This window comes from Rhineura floridana, chromosome 2 (assembly GCF_030035675.1).
Source record: "Rhineura floridana isolate rRhiFlo1 chromosome 2, rRhiFlo1.hap2, whole genome shotgun sequence".
NCBI classification, from domain to species: Eukaryota; Metazoa; Chordata; class Lepidosauria; order Squamata; family Rhineuridae; genus Rhineura; species Rhineura floridana.
In genome coordinates this window covers 62,377,153-62,399,168 of record NC_084481.1, presented here as the reverse complement: position 1 = coordinate 62,399,168, position 22,016 = coordinate 62,377,153, and the positions used below count along the sequence as shown (strand labels likewise).

General features: G+C 41.9%; 1 long non-coding RNA gene across 1 annotated transcript in view; it reads left to right on the top strand.

Annotated features, from left to right (window-relative positions):
* Nucleotides 1-857: 857 nt before the first annotated feature.
* Nucleotides 858-22,016, top strand: part of LOC133378153 (uncharacterized) — a 74,388-nt gene continuing 53,229 nt past the window's right edge. The window contains exons 1-2 of the long non-coding RNA XR_009760880.1: nucleotides 858-1,157; nucleotides 15,733-15,781. This is a non-coding gene — a long non-coding RNA (uncharacterized LOC133378153). The remainder of the gene's footprint in view (nucleotides 1,158-15,732; nucleotides 15,782-22,016) is intronic.

Sequence of the window (22,016 nt, the reverse complement as noted above, 5' to 3'; positions counted from 1 at the left end):
ATAGGGCTGGAAATATGCCATCTGAAACCGTGGAGAGCCTCTGCCAGTCAGTGTAGACTGTACTGAGCTGCATGGACCAAAGATTCTGACTTGGTATAAGGCAGCTATGTTTCTATGGGAACTAAATGTTGGGATGGGGTGGGGAACCTTGGGCCTGTGGTCTGATTGTGGCCTTCAGAACTCTCTCTGGGTCACTCACTCTTTCCCCAGGCCACTCCCCTTGCTGGCCCTGCTTTGCACCCTGAGTGTTTTTTTCTTGAACTCTGCCTCTTCCTTACCTGGATGGAGGGTAGAGATGTGTGTGTGAATATGTGCAGAAACTAGCCTACTGTACAAAGGTGAAATTTACATTTGTTGCTCTGCCCACTTTTGCCTCTGGCCCTGCCTACCACTAGTATGTGGCCCCTGGAAGATTGCCCAAAAGGAAATGTGGTCCTTGGGCTGAAAAAAGATTCCCCATCTCTGAGTTAGGAGAGAGTTGCTTCTAGTGTGGATGAGAGCTTAGGAAAAGGGTCCCATTTCCATCTAAGGTGAAAGGGGAAGTTGTGTCAGCTTTGACGGGGTGAAAGCTGGGCCGTAAACTCATTAGCCGGCAACTGGCTGGGTTATAAATCTGCCAAGGCCAGGAAGATAACGGGGAAGAGACAAGGGAAGATCAGAGGAGTCTTTCCAAGTGCACATATCAAGTTCGTGTCCAAGAAGCGAAGTCAAGGGGGGATTCTAGGTCCAGTTAGCCAAGAGATCAGTCCAAGGGTCTGGGTTCTGGAATCTGGGTCTAGAGGGGTCACAACTGACATTGTAGTCAGCATCCCACTGAACTCAAAAACTGCCTTTTAAATCCCACTCCCTAGGACAGGTGCTGGCAATCAGCTGTCCAGCTCCCAAGAGCTTGCTGTCTTAAACGGCCAGACCGGTGGCATTGTTGTATTACCAGCATCTTCACTCCACAGGGGGGGAGGGGAGCCTCCTGTTCATTCCCTAAATTTGACTGAGGGGCTTCAGTTGTGTCCTGGACACTCTTCAACTGAGGGAGAGCTGGAGCTGCGTCCTCAGAGATTCTACTTGTTCCTTCTCCTGGGTCTGATGCTGCTGCCCTCCAGACTTCCTCCTCTTCCTCCTCTGAGGACTCATCCAAAGGGGGCATGGCAAGCTATAAGGTGAGTGTTTATGTGAAGAAACAGGAATTTACATGTCAGAGCTGTTATGTGCTACATGGCTTTATCTGTGCCCCTTAAACTGCCCTGCTGCCCTAAGGTGTAAGGAAGGACACTGTCTCCTCACCAGTGTTGAAGTAAGTTTCATCTCCTTGGCTTCTGTATGTGGAACAGGTGGTGGCATCTTTCCCTTGTTAGCAGTGCCTGCTATTTGCCTCCACTTATGCTCTACTTGTATATTTATAAATTAAATACATTTTGCAAAATCCCAAGCCTCCAGTGCTATCTCAATCAAAAGGAAACAAACTGTTTAGCACTGTCCCTAGGACTTCTCTCACTTGCAGAAGTGGGGATCGAACAATAGGATGTTCAGTGTTCAGTTTTGCCATCTGTGTCCTAAAAGGTTTGTCTTATCTAGCAATTGTTTTTTGTGAACCGCTTAAGTATATAATGCTTGTTAAATATAATACATAATAAAATATATAGCTAGATAATGAATGAAGGAGCAGCAGCTGCTCAATGATATATTTCTTTTCAGTGAAAGCAAATACCCTGTCAAAATGCTGGCTCTGTCAATAGGTGTTGCTGAAGTACAGCTGTGAGGTTGTGAGGGTGACAGCTGAAGATGCCCTGTACTGAATGGGCAGCAAACAGCACCATAGTGCCACCAGTGACAGAATGCAGAACTACTATATTAACTATAAATACGGGGAGGAAACAGTTGTTTGTTCTGGTCTAGAAAGGTCACATGTTTTAAATCAAGGACAGGGAACTTCTCATCCAACTTCTACCTGACTCTTTTTCATCCCTATCCAGCATAACCAATGATCTGGAATGGTGGGAGGTGTAGGCCCACTAGAGGACACCGTGTTGGCTACCTCTGATCTGGTTTAAAGCTCTCAAGATGATTTCCCATTACTTTGTATGACATGGGGCATTTGTTTGCATTTTAACACATTGGTGATCCCTGGACTATAGATAATGACCTGCCTGGTTGGGAAAACCAGTTGGGGACAACAATGGCTAAAAACGTTAATTAATTGCAGAATATTATCGTGTATTTTTTTCAGTTGGTCTTCATGAAACATTTTCAACCATTATTTATCAAGATTAAAATATCTACTCCTGGCAGTACTACATATCTCAGAGGCTAAATATAGTAAACCTCATATTGAGGGTGGGGGAAAATCACAGCTAAAGCTAACACATTCTACACCAGTCTGTGCAGCATCTGTGGATTAAAATGTGCCGAAAAGTAGAACATTTTGTCTCTTTTCATCTATCAGACATTCAAGTACAAGTACACATAGCCTCTGTACTGAGAATCTGCTAAAATTATTCCTTTGATAATTTTGCTAACCTAAATCTCAATTTTGTATGAATTTTTAATATGAAAATGGAAAATATTATCACTCATTAACTTTTTAAAAGGTAAGTTTCAAGCAGAAATAAGTTTACATCCCAATCCTGCATATATCACTTAGAAGCAAGTACATAACCTGTTTCCATGTGTGTGGCTTATGACTGGGGTATAAATTATACATGTGCAATACATTTTGCATAGATATATAGAGATATATACATACACTGGAAGAATGCATACATGGCGAACAAAATTGTACTGAACTGTTCAGGGGCTAAATACATGTGATGGCAGTAGATCTTTTTGCTAGAAGAACATGGGTCATCACAAAATCCATAGAGGACTGGAATTGAGGGGAAACTGTTTTATTCAAATGTTAATGTGAATCTACCAAATTTGCACTTACTGAACTGACACAGCTCTCTTTCAAAACTCACATTTCTCTGAATTTTGTAATGAAATGCTCCAACTGAAGAATGCATGCTAATTCGGCCACTGATAGATGGGTAAAAAGGGACCGTTTCTCTAGGGCCCAGGACCACTAAGTGCTCTGGATCGAGAGATATACACAAAAATGTAAGCTCGCACCCCCCAGGCACAGCTTCTGTTAAAAAAAAATGAGCCAGTCGCCGGCTGCTCCAATCCCCATCCTTCCAGATATTTAGCCAATAAGTGGAGTCAGAGTTGTGATTGCAAGGGATTTGTTGACCTCCAAGCAATAGCTAGAGCCTCTTGCAAGCCCTGAAGATAGCTGCCTTTTCCTGCTTTTCTGAACATCACATGAACTGCCCAAACCCAGTTTTCTTTCTGTGTGCACACATCCAGCATGAGGTCCAAAACAGAACATCACAGCAGGATCTTGGTAGGCATTCACAGTACACAATTTCAGTGATGATGATAATAAAAATGTATATGCAGTTTTTTTCAATTACTTGCAAAAGAATAGCATATTATACATTTCATCTATGAAATAATTTTTTAACAGAAATAAAAAGTGTACATGCAGCTTATCATGCCATTGCAACATGTTATAGTTTTCTAAATATTAGGAGTCAAGCAAGTTTAAATTCTCCTGGGCAGCTGAAGAGGGCAGTTTATTTGTCTAATTTATAGCCTGTTTTGAAAAACCTTCCCAGTATGAAGCTTTAACTTATGCTGTCTTTTCTAGGAGTAAAGCTGCAATGGTAATCCCACATACCTGGGAGTAAACTCTACTGAATTCAATAGGGCTTTCTTTTGAGGAGACATGGTTAGGATTGTGCTGCTAATCAACAGGACTTTTGAGTAGACATAGCAAAGGATTGAACTGTAAATCTTTTCCCCTCCAATCCTATTTTTTAAGCAATTAAGCAGGCTTACTTAGGTGTCACCGCTGTTGTGGCAGGAGACTAATACTGATTTTTAAAAAAAAAATGTTTTGCAATGACCAACTAGTTTTGACAATAAACTGTTGCATGGGGTGCATGTATTTTTACACCTCCAATGTGTGTGTATATCGAGTCTACCATCCTCTGAGGCAGATTAGGCTGAGAGTTGGTTGCATATGTTCAGTATGTGTGTGTGTGTGTGTTGGCAAGCGTTTTTTGTCGGTATGTTGCTGTAAAATATCAGAACTGGAATGTTGCAGCTAAAGTGATGGGGGGTGCCTTTGTGCATGTTTTTCCCCTTCAATGCATGGTTTGTGAATATGACATGCTATACTAGCACCTTGCTTTTCTTCCTGGGTCCTTCTCCCCCTTTTATCATTGCAACAACCTTGTGAGGTAGGTTAGACTGAGAGTTGGTTCACTTAAGGTGTATATGCTTAGAATGTGTGTGTGTGTGTTGCGTTGGCAAGTTTTGTGTATTTTTTGTATTTTCCTGTAAAATATCAGAACTGTAGGATATTGAAGCTAAAGCAATTGGGGGTGCCTTTGTGTGTTTCCCCCTTCACTGTATGGTTTGTGAATACGACATGATATATTTGCACCCCATTAGGGAAAGGGCCAAAGCTCAGTGTCAGAGCATCTGCCTTGCATGCAGAGCGTTCCAAGTTCAATCCCCGGCATCTCCAGGTGGGGCTGGGAGAGACTCTGGCCTGAAACCCTGGAGAGCCACTGCCAGTCAGTGTAGGCAATACTGAGCTAGATGGATCAATGTTCTGACTCAGTATAAGGCAGCTTCTTATGTTCCGCACTTTTCCTTCTGGCTCCTACCCCACTTGTATCTTCGCAACAACCCTGTGAGGTAGGTTGGGCTGAGACTTGGTTCAGTCAAGCTGCACACGTTTTTTTAAGCGGCTCCTATTATTTTAATATTTTAATATTTGTTATGTGCCTCCAAGTCGACTACGACTTATGGCAACCCTATGAATCAGTGACCTCCAACAGCATCCGTCATGAACTACCCTGTTCAGATCTTGTAAGTTCAGGCCTGTGGCTTCCTTTATGGAATCAATCCATCTCTTGTTTGGCCTTCCTCTTTTTCTACTACCTTCTGTTTTTCCAAGCATTATTATCTTTTCTAATGAATCATGTCTTCTCATTATGTGTCCAAAGTATGATAACCTCAGTTTCATCATTTTAGCTTCTAGTGATAGTTCTGGTTTGATTTGTTGTAACACCCAATTATTTGTCTTTTTTGCAGTCCATGGTATCCGCAAAGCTCTTCTCCAACACCACATTTCAAATGAGTTGATCTTTCTCTTATCAGCTTTTTTCACTGTCCAACTTTCACATCCATACATAGAGATCAGAAATGGCGTGGTCTGAATGATCCTGACTTTAGTGTTCAGTGATACACCTTTACATTTGAGGACCTTTTCTAGTTCTCTCACAGCTGCCCTCCCCAGTCCTAGCCTTCTTCTGATTTCTTAACTGTTGTCTCCATTTTGGTTAATGATTGTGCCAAGGTATTGATAATCCTTGACAAGTTCAGTGTCCTCATTGTCAACTTTAAAGCTGCATAAATCTTCTGTTGTCAGTTACTTTAGTCTTTTTGATGTTTAGCTGTAGTCCTACTTTTGTGCTTTCCTCTTTAACTTTCATCAGCATTTGTTTCAAATCATTACTGGTTTCTGCTAGTTTAAATGTTGTTTAAAAATTATTTTATGGTGGCTTTTGAACTATTAACTTTTGCAGTGCTTTGTGAGGGCAGGAACTCTGAAAGGCCGGTTAAAAATCTGTTAAATAAATACATCTTAAATCAAGACTGTGGATTCAAAATACCTCAAGTTGGTAAACTATATATACTGTATAAACAGCAGGTCTTGCCAATAGATTGCCAAGAGGGGGTGGATGGTGAATGTAGGGAGCCTAATCTACATAGCATGTACTGGGCCCAGGAAATCCTGTTGGCACCCCTGCATGCAAAAAGGTGTATATTAGTGGATTCAGTTATTCCCATTCGCCAATCAAAATGTTTTCCATAATCAGAAACTGATTTCCACAGTGAGGTGGCTCTTTTATTTTAAAAAAAGAAACTTTGTTTTTATTTTGAAACACTGTGTTACACCTACCTGCAGGGCAGGCTACAGGAATGCTGTGGCCCTTGGGCATCAGCTTGCCCTGGGCCCCGGCGTGTGTGTGTGTGCACGCGTGTGCACACGCACCCACGGCCCCCACCCCCTCACCTACCTGTCTGCGGTCTTTTACCATTGCCCTTAACGAAGATGGTGGCCGCGGTTTCCCTAAGGGGATGACGCCTCTGTCGCCATCTTTGTTGATGGCACGCATACATTCTGCACGTGCGCATCTCTGACATCAACTAAGATGTCCGCAGGGGCTTCAGTACCTTAGGGAAACTGCAGCTGCCATCTTCATTAAGGCCAATGGTAAAAGAGAGCAGACAGGTAGGTGGGGGACGTGGGAGGGCTGCGGATCATGGAAGGGGAGCAGAGGGGCAGCTGAGGGGCCCCCTCTAGCTCCAGGGGCCATAAGGCTAGTGCCCCGCCTGGCCGCCCTTTAGAACTGGCCCTGCCTACCTGCAAGCCAGACAGAGTTAGGAATTGCCTGTTCCATGAAGGTCTCTTTTCAAGCCAAAAAATGGCACAAGAGCCATTTAAAAAGAGGGCAGATCAAGCACATCTCTATACTATCATCCAAGGTGGTGGTTATAGACCTTTGGCTCAATTATCTTTCTAACCACAAAAAACATTCCAAAGCCCAATGACTTATCTGACAGAGAGACAGTGATACTGACTATTCTCTCAGAATTAACTAATTTTGAGATGTTGACCACTTTGCAGCTGTAAGCTAACATGAGAGTTCTGTTGAAATAAATATGATCTACGTATGTGCATGGGCTCAGTATTAAAATAGTACAGAGATGAGGGGTTTCATATTTTTTCAGTGCCACAAAATTCTATTTTTTGTGTTGAAATTATGATACAAAAAAAGGGTCCCCACACTTATAGTGCGAGTCGTTTCCGACTCTTAGGGTGACATTTTGTGACGTTTACTAGGCAGACCGTATATATGGGGTGGGATTGCCAGTTCCTTCCCCAGCCTTTCTTTACCCCCCAGCATATGCCGGGTACTCATTTTACTGACCACGAATGGATGGAAGGCTGAGTGGACCTCGACCCCTTTTACCGGAGATTCGACTTCCTCCTTCCGTTGGAATCGAACTTCCGCCATGAGCAGAGCTTCGGCTGCGTTACTGCTGCTTACCACTCTGCGCCATGGAGGATTATTATATATATATATGGACGTAATTGTGATTAACCAAACAGAGGTTTTTATTATATTAACAAAACGTTTCAGCTTCCGCCTTCATCAGCTGCTAACATACAAATGCTGTTACCAAGGTGGCAGTTATAGAGCTTTGAGGATGGAATGCTCAGAGGGGCTTCATTTGCAGAAGCTAAGTAGTGGTGGTACTGTCCTCCAGGTTCAGGCTATGTGGTGCCAATGTGTCCAGAGAGTATATCCAAAAGTTCTCCCTTTTGGTCAATGCTGCTGGATCTGCTGGCATCTCTATCGCTGTTATGGAAAAGTCCAACAGGCTGTGACCCTCGATATTAAAATGTTTTGCAACTGGTTGCTCCACTTTTTTTGTCAAGATTGCCAACCTGTGGTTCCTGAAGCGCGTGCGTAGGTCAGTTGTGGTCTTTCCTACATATTGGATATGACATCCTGATCTTTTGCACTCAATGATGTAAACTATATTGCAGGACCTGCAGGTGATGTTCTGTTTGATGTAATATGTCCTGCCTGTCCTAGTGCTTGTAAAAGTGGCTGTCTTCCTGAAGTACACACAGGTGATACAGCGTTTGGAGTGACTAGGATGAGACCCTGGATTGGTGATAGGTGGCTTAAGCACAGCTCTCACCAATAGTCTGCGCAAATTAGGAGGTTGGCGAAATGCTATAACAGGGGGCCTGCTGATGGCTCTAGTAAGATGTTCAGAGTTTGCCAGCAATGGGTAGCTCTCCCTGATTGCTCGGTGATAGTTAGGAGATGCTGGATGGAAATCTACCACAAACGGAATCAGTTGCTCTCTGCTCTTTGACACCTCAGTATGATGGAGGAGGTTTTCTCTGGACAGAATGGAGGCTCAGTGGATGTTGCAATTGATATGTGGAGAATATCCTCTTAGAAGAAGGTGTTCTTTATGTTCACTGATCCTTCTCTGGTATTTATCTTTAGTGTTGCAAATAAGTTTGATTCTCAGAGCTAAGCTATACACAATGTTCTTCTTTATATGCCTAGGATGGCAGGATTTCCAGTTTAAATAGGTGTGGGCATCAGTGGGTTTGCTGTAGAGATCAGTAGCTATTTTGTTGTTTTCAATGGTGAGAAGGACATCCAGAAAAGGGATGTGCAGATTGTCATTTGTACTATTAAATGTAAACTTAATAGAGGGATGGCTAGAGTTGATGAAATTTTTAAATTGTTCCAAACTCTCTTTACCATTCGTCCAGACCATAAAGATGTCGTCAATGTATCACCACCATATAAGTGGTTTGTTGAGTGCCTTTTTAGGATCTCCTGTTCCAGTTTACATATATAAATGATAAAATTTACAGCCAGTTCACACATGGACCAAACTAGACAATCTTTGGGTGCCTATAAAAGCAATAATCTTAGTGCGTCATCATCTATGGAAGTGTTCATGGATCTGCTCAACCCATATTTTCGTTATTCCAGCCAAGATGCATGAGCTGGCCTTCACCAGGAGTAGTATTGTTTTCAAAGCAGGGGATATATTGAAACTATTAATCTATTTCAACTGAATTCCTTCTCAAACTCAGTGTTACAACAGGTGCAGGCGTTCAACACATAAATGTAAAATGCCTTCATTTTGTCTGCCATCCACAGAATGCATATTCTCCCACGAGTATACTATTCACATTTGGCAGCCTAAGCAGTGAGCTCAGTTCTCCTGTGATAGCACTATACTAAACATATAGGACACAGAAGGAGCCAGATCATTATGTGTTGTACAGAATTTGGCCTCCGTACAGGTATTATTTAGCTAGTCAGTAACAGGATTCCATACAGCAAGACTCTTAAAAGAGACCTGCTACAGGCCTACTACATGCTTTCCTATTCCAAGAGAAGGCTCTCTCCCATGTGCCAACCAATCATGCTTCCACCATCATCAGGTTTGTTATGTGCCTTCAGGTCATTTACAACTTATGGCATCCCTATGAATCAGCGACCTTCAATAGCATCTGTCATGAACCACCCTGTTCAGATCTTGTTCAAGTCTGTGGCTTCCTTTATGGAAGCAATCCATCTCTTGTTTGGTCTTCCTCTTTTTCTACTCCCTTCTGTTTTCCCCAGTATTATTGTCTTTTCTAGTGAATCATGTCTTCTCATGATGTGTCCAAAGTATGATAACCTCAGTTTCATCATTTTAGTTTCTAGTGCTCACTGAGGAGGAGACGGTCCTTGAGGTATCCTGGACACTTATCATTTGGGGCTTTAGAGGCCTCAACAGCATGTGGAATTGAGCCTGGGAGCAGAGAGAAAGTCATCTGTTGTAAATTTGGTGTCACATGCTCCCATGATCAAGCTCCCATCGAGACTCTCACTTCCACATTTTGGATCAGCCAAAGTTTTTGAGGTCTTTTCAGAGGCAATCCCACATAGTATATGTCACTGTATTCCAAACTGGAGCAACTAAGGTATGTGCCACCACTTTCATGTCAGACCTTCCCAGGAACAGATGCAGTGAGAATAGCAGTCTATCCTGGGCCAAAGGACTCCTGGTAACAACTACCTGCAGCAAAGCTGGATCCAAGAGTACTCCCAGACTGTGTACCTCATTTATCAGTGGGTGTGTAGCCTCATCCAAAATAGGCCAAACCCTATTGCCAGATTTGCCTCCTTCCTAACCGGGAACACCAAGATAGAGCTTCAGTTTGTTAGCACGCATCCATCCCTTTCCTACAACCACCTGTTGATTTAGGACATCAACTGCTGGAAACAGATGGAAAGAAGAAATAGAACTATGTGTCATCTGCATGCTGCTGGGAATAAACTCCAAACCCCCAGTCAGCCTCTCCCAGCTGCTTCATGTACATCAGGAATGGGAAACCCATGGCCATCCAGATGCTATTGAATTACTACTCTCATCATTGTTGACCATCGGCCATTCTGGCTGGAGCTGATGAGAGCTGGAGTTCAACAACATCTGGAGAGCCATAGGTTCCCCATCTCTGATGTAGATGTCTTTCAGTGTTCAGTTTATCCTTCATGCTGTTTAACAACATAAACCAAGTGCTAAGGTGTCAAAAAGGAATCTCCCAGGACCATCTTCTGGAAATGACCTGCCAGGAAAGACCAGAGCCACTTAAACAAATCCAACCCAACAAGGTAATCCAGAAGGATACTATGGTCAATGGTGCTGAAGGCTGCTGAGAGGTTGAACAGAACCGATAAGGACCCTGTCTAGTTCCCAATGTAGGATACACAGTGTAGGAATAGTTTGGATTTTATCTCGTATTAAGGAAATTTTATTGAATGTTATCGTTCATGTTTTTATTGTTTTAATGTAAACCGCTTAGAGATTTTTAATATATTTAGCAGTATAACATGTTTATAAATATTTAAAATACAAATATTTCATAAATATTTGCCCATTTGCTACCGGGCCAGGTTCAAGGTTCTAGTTTTGGTGTACAAACCCCTATACAGCTTGGGACCAGGATACCTGGAAGATCGTCTTATTTATTTATTTATTAAATTTCTATACCACCCCATAGCCGAAGGTCTTATCCCTTATATGCCCAGTCGATCACTGCGCTCTGCAGGTGAGAGCCTCCTGCAGATACCATCTTATCAGGAGGTCCGTTCCGCACAACATAGGAAACTGACCTTTAGTGTGGTGGCACCTACCCCGTGGAATTCCCTTAAATATTAGACAGGCACCATCTCTGTTATCTTTTCGGTGCCTATTGAAGACCTTCCTCTTTCAACAAGCCTTTTAAGTTGAGACCTATTCTAGTCTGCTTCTGTGTTGGAATTGCTTTTTAATGTTCTTAAGCCTTTTTTTAAAAAAATTAATCTTAGACGATGTTTTGAAAGCTTTTTTTAAGAAATGTTTTTAAAGATATTTTGTTTTAATATGTCTTAAAGTTTATTTTTATGATGTTTTAAAGTTTTATTGCTTTTGTTTGCTGCCCTGGGCTCCTGCCAGGAGGAAGGGTGGGATAGAAAATCAATCAATTAATCAATTAATAACAAACAAACAAATATCTACCAGCGTGGCCAGACCAGTCTCCAGCCCCACAATGGGCATGAAAGCATTTTGACATGGGTCCAGAAACCAGCCTTCCCCAACCTTGTGCTCTCCAGGTGTTGCTGGACTACAACTCCTATCATTTTGCCATGCATGCTAGGCCTGATGGGAGTTGCTGTCCATCAACATCTAGAAGGCATCAGGTTGAGGGTGGTCCAGGCAATCTATTTAATCCATGAACTTCTAGGGCTGAGTTCATCACCACGTATTCAGTCACACTGCTCCAAAACTAGATGTTATAGAAGTTCTGGGCTCTCCCTAACAATGAATGAATGAATGAATGAAAATTTTATTACGGTCATCTGACCAGTATAAATAAATAAATAAAACTTACAATTACCAATTATACAGTTTCCTATGATACAGTTATCAAAACAAATAATATATTTAAATATTAAGTAATTACCTCTTTAAATTAAAATTAGATTAAAATAATCAAATTGTTCTTGATAAAAATCAAGGCATAGCAATTATTTAAGATATATATGTATTTATACTTCAACTATTCCAAGTACAATTTCCTGAAAACTATCTGTCAATATTGAGGATCGCATTTCTAGCTTTTAATACTACTGTTGTAAATTTTGCCACCAGAAGTTTGGTCCTCGGAGAATTATCATTCAATAGATAGTCCAACTGGTCCATTTCAGATTTATACAGAATAAAATTTAAAACTGGCATAATTATTTGTTGTCTCGATTGATGATAAAATGGACATCGTAACAATACATGGGCATTAGTCTCAACCTCACCCTTTCCACAAGGACATAAATGGTCTGCATAAGGTATTTTATTAAAACGACCCTCAAGCAAAGCAGAAGGAAGAACATTCAGTCTAATAAGGGTAAACGCTTTTCTATGTTTATAAAAAGATAAACTGGAATAATACGGCATTGAGTCAAAAAATCTTGGATTATGTCTATATTTCCTCGCTTGAGTTAAATGTATTTGGAAATCTATGTCCTTAATACGCTGACGAACATTCGACTGGGCAGTTTCTAAGTCCATCGTTAATATAGTGTGGGAAGAAAAACCAAGTTCTTGCAATTTATTTCGGATTAAAGTGTCCCATTTGGATCTATAGTTATCTTTTAAAATATGCGGCGCAAGGCCATTTGGTTCTAATATAAGTTTTAACCAATAGTTTATCCTGAAAAACCAAATTCTTGATTCTAGCGTCTGGAACCCTGATTCTAAACGAATGACACAGCTTGGGATACAAGATGGAATAGCCATGATAGTTCTTAAAAAGGAATTCTGAATTGACTCCAATTCATTAAATTTATCACAAGTAGTAGTTAATATTCCATAAGTAAGTTGCGGAATAATTTTAGCTTTAAAAACCTTAAGGGCTGGAATTGGAAGTTGGCCACCTTCAGAAAAAAAGAAGGATAATAGTGCTTTGGTGGGGTTTTTTGCATTGAGCAAAAGTGAGTTAAAATGGAAATAACTGCCTGAAGCTTGAAAGATGAAGCCTAAATATTTAATAGAATTTACCTGTTCAATTAAGCGTCCATCTATATACCATCTGTGTTTAGATCTTTTTTTAGTAAATATCATAACTTTCGTTTTTTGATAATTAATTTCCAAAAGTTCAGATGAACAGTAATCAGCTATTCCTGTCATTAGATGCTTTAGGCCAATAGGCGTTTTAGATAGGAGGACTAAGTCGTCTGCATATAATAATACATTTCTGGGTCCATTAGCTAACATTAGAGAATGTAGAGAACAGGAGACCAATTTCTTAACTACATCATTAATATATATATTAAACAGTAAAGGCGCAAGGACACAGCCTTGTTTAACTCCTTTAGTTGCTGTTATAGGGTTTGTTAGATGGCCCTTATTACTACATCTTACTTGGAAAGTTGTATTTCTATATAAGCCTTGTATAAGGGTTATCAGGCGCTTATCCAGACCTAAATTGTTTAATTTGGACCAAAGCCGTGATCTAGATATCGAATCAAAGGCAGATTTTAAATCAATATATGCAGTATAGAATGCTCCTCCCTTTCTTTGTGCATATTTAGAGGCAAGATGGTGTAAAAGTAATACATTATCCATTACAGATCTTTTTTTTCGAAAGCCTGCTTGTTCCGCAGCTAAAATATCATTTTGATCAAGCCATTTAATTACCTTATTATATAAATGGGATGCATATAGCTTACTTTTATATTTTGCAGACTGATTGGTCTATAATTTGCGGGGTCATTTTGCATACCTTTTTTTATCATTAATTTTTATTCAAATTTTCAAAGACGAAAAAACAAAACAAAACAAAAACAATTAAACAATAAAATAAAATGTCGACTTCCGATTTGTTGCAGATCAGTTATAGGTCTAGAATATATAACAATCCTATCTCTAAAATTATATTATAAAATCACTTTCCTCCAGTAATTATCTTAATTAATCATCAAATCTCATAAACATTATTTTATTCTTTCCACAAAAAGTCAAAGAGAGGTTTCAATTTCTTGAAAGATATATCTTTCAATTTTTCTCCAAATAAACATATCGCTTAATCCATCTAATTCAAATCTGTTAGGTCCAATAATTTCAATAGCCATTCTTCCATTATCTATATTAACTCCATCTTCCATCTTCAATAATCCTGTTAAGTCCAGTAATTTCAGTAGCCATTCTTCCGTTATCAATATCCCATAATAATCTTGTTGTCATAGCCATAGTCCAAGTAAACATATCAATTAATCCATCTCATCAAATCTGTTAAGTCCAATAATTTCCATAACCATTCTTCCATTATCAATATTAATTCCATCTTCCATCTTCAATAGTCCTGTTAAATCCAGTGGTTTCAGTATCCATTCATCCATTATCAGTATCCCATGATGATTTTTTCCATAGATTTTTTTCTATGTCAAACTCCATCACATCATTCCAGTCCAGAAAATTATCCAAGACATTGATAACTTTACCACCAAAATCTTCATTAATTTCTTCAGAGACAACGTTGAATTCCAAACAGTCAACTTTATTTCTAACATCCATAAAACCCAAATCTTTTTCAAATTTCACATTTGTTCCAATCTCCAGGGCTTGTAGCTTCCCTATCCCATCAAACTCCTCTCTCACAGAATCCACTATTTCTTTAAGCTCCTGCGTCATTTTGTTAAGTTCAATTTTCATCTCCTGTCTACCCTGTCTCAGGGTTTGTTTCGTTATCTCAATCTCACCCATTATTTTCTGAAACATAATTTCTTCCACGGTCTCATTCACTTTCCTGGTTGTCATTCTTAAAACCACAGAGACAAAAATTATTTCAGCCACAATTGGGTTAATATTTCAGGCTTGCTTGTATCAGTGTAGACAATACAGCCTGCCTTATCTCTATGTGTTCAGGAATACAAAACAAACTTAGTTCCCAACATCAAAACAATTAGTGGCGTCATGAACAAGCAGATTTGTCAAAATGAAATAGACCAAAAAGAATTCCCCCCCCTCCTCGAAATAGAAATCCCTCTTCCGTTGATATCTTTAGAATGCACCTCCAGGACAGCTTTTTGCGATAAAAACAAAGATAAGCTTTTTCGATTTCTTTCCTCCTTAATTTCGTTAGTGAAAGAGAAAAGCCAAAACTCACCTAAGAGTTCTTCACAGCTGATTCATTGACAAATCTCTTTTTTGCTGCACCAATTTAAGCCAAGTAAAAAAAGAAGATAGAAAGAAGGATGCTTATCTGCCTGTTAGAGTCCGTTTTCTTTAAAGAAAAGATAAACGTGTCGCTATAATCAGCTAGAGCTTGATGAAAGTCTGTCCGTCCGGCATTGCAGTTTGAACTTTCTCTCATAAATAAATGAAATCCAGTCCTCCGCACAAAAACAGGCTTTGGGGTTGATCTCTACGTTTCTCCCTGCCCGGGAGAAAATCTTTATCAGTCAAAAAGAACGTTGTGACTGATTTTAGAGCTGAAAAAGCTTCTTCTGAGACGAGAGCTCGCTCAGAGGCAGCACAGGCAAAGCAACCCTTCCCGGAAGTCATTTTGCATACCTTTTTTAAATATAGGAATAATCGTTGCAGCTCCCCAGTTATCTGGGATGATCATTGTAGAGTCAATATAAGTAAATAAGGATGCCAAAACAGGGGCCCACCATTTGGCATTTGTTTTAAATACTTCAGAAGGAATATTATCCGGGCCAGGGGCTTTGTTTAGTTTCAATTTAGTAATAAGTTCCATAACTTCTTCATTTGTTACAGGCGACCAATCTGGAAAGTCATTCAGGATATAATGGTCCTGAAGTTCTATATGGGTTGAATCATTAAAAAGTTTGCTGAAATAATTTTCCCAAATATTAGGGTGAATAATGCAATTAGGTTGTGAGTACGTTTTTGGCCAATGATAAGAAACTAAACGCCAAAAAAGATTAGAGTTTTTTAGTTTAGTGGCGTTCAGTAATCGTAGCCATATTTCGGTTCTTTCAGCACCTTTTTTTGTCTTTATTAATTGTTTATATTTTTTCTTGATAGATCCATATTCCTGAAGATCTACTTGTAAGCCGGAGACTTTATAACGTTGGTAAGTATCTATTAGTTGCTTCTTTGTTTGAACACAGTCATGATCAAGTAAGTAAGATGGCGACCGGGTCAGATGCTCATCTTTAGAGCTCCGCATCTAGCCTTTTAAACTTAGTCCTGTAATGACTTTAACATCTTGATACATCTCTATATCATCACTTGTCCGCTACCCCAGGACACAGGATAGATCTGGACACGTCCGAACAGCTGTCGCTCTCGGTTTTTCGGCGGAGGGCTAAAGGGCGGTAGTGCTGGGGGCGGCTTACCAGCTTTGCGGCCTTCATTTCTGTGACGCCGCGGCCTTGGGTTGCTCTGGCTCCGCTGTCGTGTGTGATCCGGGTTGTGGTGCTGCGCTTGGGCGGTCTGTGTGCTGCCGCTGTCGCCGCTTGCTGCTTGCTGCTGCTGCGTGGGAGCCTCTGCCATTGCCGCCGCTGCTCCTCTTCGGGCCTTGGACCCTTGGTGCTGTGGTGCTGTTGCTCTTGGGCCGCTGCTGCGTGGGAGCCTCCGCCGCTGCCGCCGCTGCTCCTCTTCGGGCCTTGGACCCTTGGTGCTGTGGTGCCGCTGCTCTTGGGCCGCTGTCGTCATGGGAGCTGTTTGTCATCGTTGTGGTCTGCCCTGCCGTTGTTCTGCCCTGCCGTTGTTCGTCCTGCTCTTCTGCTCTTCGCCTGTATGCTGCTGGCCGTTGCTGCTGTTCCTTGTTGCTTGGACGCTGTCTTTGCCATCATTGTCTTCACCGTTTCTGTTTCGTCATCATCTTTGTTGTCGGAGACGCAGTGGGTCGCTGTTGTCTTGGGGTCGTGGGCGTCGCATTCGTTGTTTCTGGAGGACTGTTGTGGCTTTTGTTTCCTTGTTTTATTGTCGCCTTTATCATCATTGTGTTGCCGCTGCTCCTTTAAGTGTGGCTACTGTTACCAACTTAGTTGCGACCTTGAGATTGCAACATTTTAACTCATTGCTGCCACCTGGATGTAACTAATAAGATTGAATGTGTATTGTGTTTGTATGAATGATTGTTATTGTGGTATATGATAGTTTTTATTTGGAAGTTTGTAGTTAATTAATTCTGTTTGGTTGTAGTGTGTGAATGTTTATTATTTTGGGTGATTGATGAAGTGTGTGTATGTGTGTCTTTGTGAATTGTCGTGCGTACTGGTGTAAAAGTGTCTTATGTGGTGAGAATGAAACCAGGTGTGTATGTATATGTGATTTCTTTTTTATTTAATATGTGCCTGGGAGAGAGTATTATACATCAACCGGGGAGACTTTTGGGGGTCCCAATTAGCGTAGTGACGGGTAATGGGAGGTATGGTGTTGTGAGGAGAACGTGCCAGGTAAGGGGAACTCGCCCCAGACAAATAGTGTCTGTGACTTGTTCCGGTTCTCCTCACATCCCCGGGATTGCTGGTTGTTCTATCAGTCGGCCTTCGGATCTCCATGTGCTGTTGTTGAACGCCAGGTCGGTACATCATAAGATCTCCCTTATTCATGATTTAATTGTGGAGGAGGCTGCCGACCTGGCGTGTATAACCGAGACCTGAGTGGGAGATCAGGGAGGAGTTGCTCTTTCCCAGCTCTGCCCACCTGGGTATATGGTTCAGCATCATGGTAGAACCGAAGGACGGGGAGGTAGGGTTGCTGTGATCTATAGGAGTTCTTTCTCACTCACCAGGCACCCTGTCCAGGTGACGACTGGCTTGGAGTGTCTCCACCTTGTGCTGGGCCAGAGAGACAGACTGGGAATTTTGTTGGTGTACCGCCCGCCCTGCTGCTCAACAAATTCCCTAACTGAGCTGACAGAAGTAGTCTCGGAGGTATTGTTGCGGTCCCCTAGACTATTGGTACTGGGGGACTTCAACGTCCATGCCGAGACTGCTTTATCTGGGGCAGCTCAGGACTTCATGGCCTCCATGACAACCATGGGGCTGTCTCAATTTGTTACTGGCCCGACGCATGTGTCGGGACATACCCTTGATTTGATCTTCGCCACTGGACATGGGGATGGTGATCTGGAGGTTGGCGGTTTTTCATCTATTCCGTTGTCATGGACAGATCATCGCCTGCTGAAGTTTAAGCTCACAGCGTCCCTTTCCCTCTGCAAGGGTGGCAGACCTATTAAAATGGTCCGCCCCTGGAGACTAATGGATCCGGAAGGTTTCCAAAGGGCTCTGGGGGATTTTCTGACTGAGAAGACTGGTGCTCCTGTTGAGGCCCTGGTCGAACTGTGGAATACAGAGATGACCCGGGCGGTTGACACGATCACTCCCATGCGCCCCCTCCTATGTAGAGCTCATACAGCTCCATGGTATACCTTGGAGCTGAGAGCGATAAAGCAAGAGAGGAGGAGGCTTGAGTGCAGATGGAGGCGAACTCCCGATGAATGCAATTATGCCTTGGTAAGTGCCTGTTCTAAGCGATACATAGTAGCGGTGAGGGCAGCAAAAAAGAGCTATTTTGCTGCCACCATTAAGTCATCACTTTCCCGCCCAACGGAGCTCTTTAAAATTGTACGAGGGCTTTTACACTCTGGCCCTCGGGACATTATAGATTCCTGTGTAGCCCGCTGTGACGAGTTCGCTGGGCACTTCCAAGATAAGATCGCATGCATTCGCCGGGACTTAGACTCCACTATTATAGCAGTTGGACCTAATGAAGCGTCCAGAGCACGGTCTTGTCCTTATTTCTTGGATGAATTTCAGTCTGTGCAGTTTGAGGATGTTGACAAGATCCTTGGAATGGTGCGGGCGACCACGTCTGTGCTGGACCCTTGCCCCTCTTGGCTGGTGAAAGCTGGCAGGACCGGAACCGCCGTCTGGGCCAAGGAGGTGATAAATGCCTCTTTGAGAGAGGGAGTGGTCCCTGACTGCCTAAAAGAGGCAGTAGTGAGACCACTCCTGAAGAAAACCTCCTTGGACCCAGATAATTTGAACAACTATAGACCTGTGGCGAATGTTCCGTTCCTGGGCAAGGTGCTGGAGCGGGTGGTTGCCGGCCAGCTCCAGGGGCTCTTGGATGACACTGATTATCTTGATCCATTTCAATCCGGTTTTAGGCCCGGTTTTGGTACCAAAACAGCCTTGGTCGCCCTGTATGATGACCTTTGTCGGGAGAGGGACAGGGGGAGTGTGACCCTGTTGATTCTCCTTGATCTCTCAGCTGCTTTTGATACCATCGACCATGGTATCCTTCTGGGAAGACTCATGGAGTTGGGAGTTGGGGGTACTGCCTGGCAGTGGCTCCGCTCCTACTTGGTGGGTCGTCACCAGAGGGTAGTGCTTGGGGAATATTACTCGACACCCTGGACTCTCCATTGTGGACTCCCACAGGGATCGGTACTGTCCCCCATGCTCTTTAACATCTACATAAAGCCGCTGGGTGCGGTCATCAGGAGTTTTGGGGTGCGTTGTCATCAGTATGCTGATGACACGCAACTCTATTTCTCCTTTTCATCCTCCTCAGGTGAGGCTGTTAACATACTAAACCGTTGCCTGGCCGTGATAATGGACTGGATGAGAGCGAACAAACTGAAGCTCAATCCAGACAAGACTGAGACGATGTTAGTGAGTGCTTCCCCTGCCCAGATGGTGGATGTTCATCCTGTTCTCGATGGGGTTACACTCCCCTTGAAGGAACAGGTTCGTAGCTTGGGAGTTCTTTTCGATCCTTCCTTGTCACTGGAGGCCCAGGTGGCCTCGGTGGCACGGAATGCTTTCTACCATCTTCGTTTGGTAGCCCAGCTACGTCCCTATCTGGACAGTGATGACCTCACCTCTGTTGTTCATGCTCTGGTAACTTCTAGATTGGACTACTGCAATGCGCTCTATGTTGGGCTGCCCTTGAAGATAATTCAGAAACTACAGCTAGTCCAGAATGCAGCGGCCAGACTGCTGACGTGGACCAGAAGGTCCGCTCATATAACACCTGTTCTGGCTCATCTGCACTGGCTCCCTATCTGTTTCCGGGCTAGATTCAAAGTGCTGGTTTTGACCTATAAAGCCTTACACGGCATGGGACCGCAATACCTGGTGGAACGCCTCTCCCAATATGAACCTACCCGTACACTGCGCTCAACATCTAAGGCCCTCCTCCGAGTGCCATCTTATCGAGAAGCTCGGAGGGTGGTGACTAGATCTAGGGCCTTTTCGGTGGTGGCCCCCGAATTGTGGAACAGTCTCCCCGATGAGGTGCACCTGGCGCCAACGCTGCTATCCTTTCGGCGTCAGGTGAAAACCTTTTTATTCTCTCAGGCATTTTAAAGTGTATTTTAATCTGTTTTTAAAGTGTATTTTAACTGTACTTTTTAGTGTTGTATTATGATGCTGTTTGCTTTTTGTTATTATTTGTTTGTTTTTGGGTTTTGACTTTATTATATTTATTGTAGTTATATATTGTGCTGTTTTTATCTCTTATGTACACCGCCCAGAGAGCCGTCAGGCTTAGGGCGGTATATAAATGAAATGAAATAAATAAAAAATAAACCATGACTTAGATTTAATCTGTCTAATTTTAGGTGTGTATGTTAGAGTTTTATTTATAGTTTGTTGAAGGGACACCATCAGTTTTTGAAAACACTTTATTGGGGACTTCCGGGAAGGGTGACTTAGCCTGTGCCTGCTTTTGAGACGGGCTCCTGCCTCAAAAGAAGCTTATTCAGATATATCAGTCAGTTTTTTCTTTTTTTTTTGACTGATTAAACTTCTCCCGGGTAGGGAGAAACGAAGAGATTAACCTCAAAGCCTATTTTTGTTGGGACGACCAGATCTCATTAATTTATGGGACGAGGTCCAGCCGACGAAGGTGGGACGGATTTTCAACAGCAAGCTCTATCTGATAAAGCGAACGTTCACCTTATCTTCTAAGAGAGAACGCACTAACAGGCAAGCACCCTTCTTTCTATATTTTTCTTTTACTTGACTTAAATTGTTGCTGTTTAAAAGAGATTTGCCAGATTGATCGGTTTTTGACATCTCACTGGGGAGCCGTAACTTCTCTCTGCTACGCACTAATTAATAGCTTATCTCTGTTTTTGTTGCAAAAAGCTGTCCTGGATTTGCATTCTAAAGATACACACAGAAGAGGGATTTCTATTCCAGATTTTTATTTTGAAAAATATTATACTGTTTTGAGACTACTCTCTTTTTGGTCTATTTTATTTTGACGAATCTGTTTCTTGACGATTGCCATTAATTGCTTCGATCCTGGGAACTGCATTTTGTTTACTTAACTATTGGAGAGATAAGGCTGTCTGCTCTGTTTATACTGTGATGTCACCAAGTTTGGAGTATTAACCCAATTGTTGCTGAAATAAGAAGTGGTTTTCCTATATTTTTCTTTTAAAATGGCAATTAAGAAAGTGGCTGAGAATCTGGAAATAACTATGTTTCAGAGAATAATGAATGAGATTGAGATAACGAAAATTGAATTGAGTAAAATGAAGCAGGAGATTAAAGATATAAGGGTCCCTGTGAGAGAGGTGACCCTGGAAGGGGTCCCTGTGAGAGAGGAGACCCCGGAGATTGGAATAGGGGTCCCTGTGAGAGAGGAGACCCTGGAGACTGGAATAGGGGTCCCTGTGAGAGAGGAGATCCCGGAGATTGGAACAAACGTGGAACAGGAACAAGATTTGGAGTCTATGGACTTTAGAAATAAAATCTATTGTTTGGAACTCAATGTTATCTCTGAAGAAATTAATGAAGATTCTAGAGATAAAGTTATCAATGGCATGGATTATCTTCTGGACTGGAATGATGTGATGGAGCCCAATATAGAGAAAATCTATGGAATTAACTGCAGCCATGTGACAATGGAAAAACTTTTAAGAGATGACCCAGTGTATTTTGAAAAAAAGAACAGAGATATGATTTTACAGCAGTATTTCAGCAACTTATTTAGAATGGATGGCAAGAAAATATTTGGGATAGAGGTAATTCCCATCAGACTCTTATTATATGATTATGGCTTTGACAGCAAGATTATTATGGAATACTGATAATGGAAGATTGGATATTGAAATTACTGGACTTAACAAGACTACTGAAGATGGAAGATGGAAAATGGAACTAATAGAGATAATAGAATAATGGCTACTGAAATTACTGAACCTAACAGATTCTGATGTGATGGATTAATTGAAATGTTTATTTTGACTATGGTTATGACAATAAGATTATCATAATTAGTAATGAGATGGATTAATCGATATGCTTATCTGGAAAAAAAAAATTGATAGATATATTTCT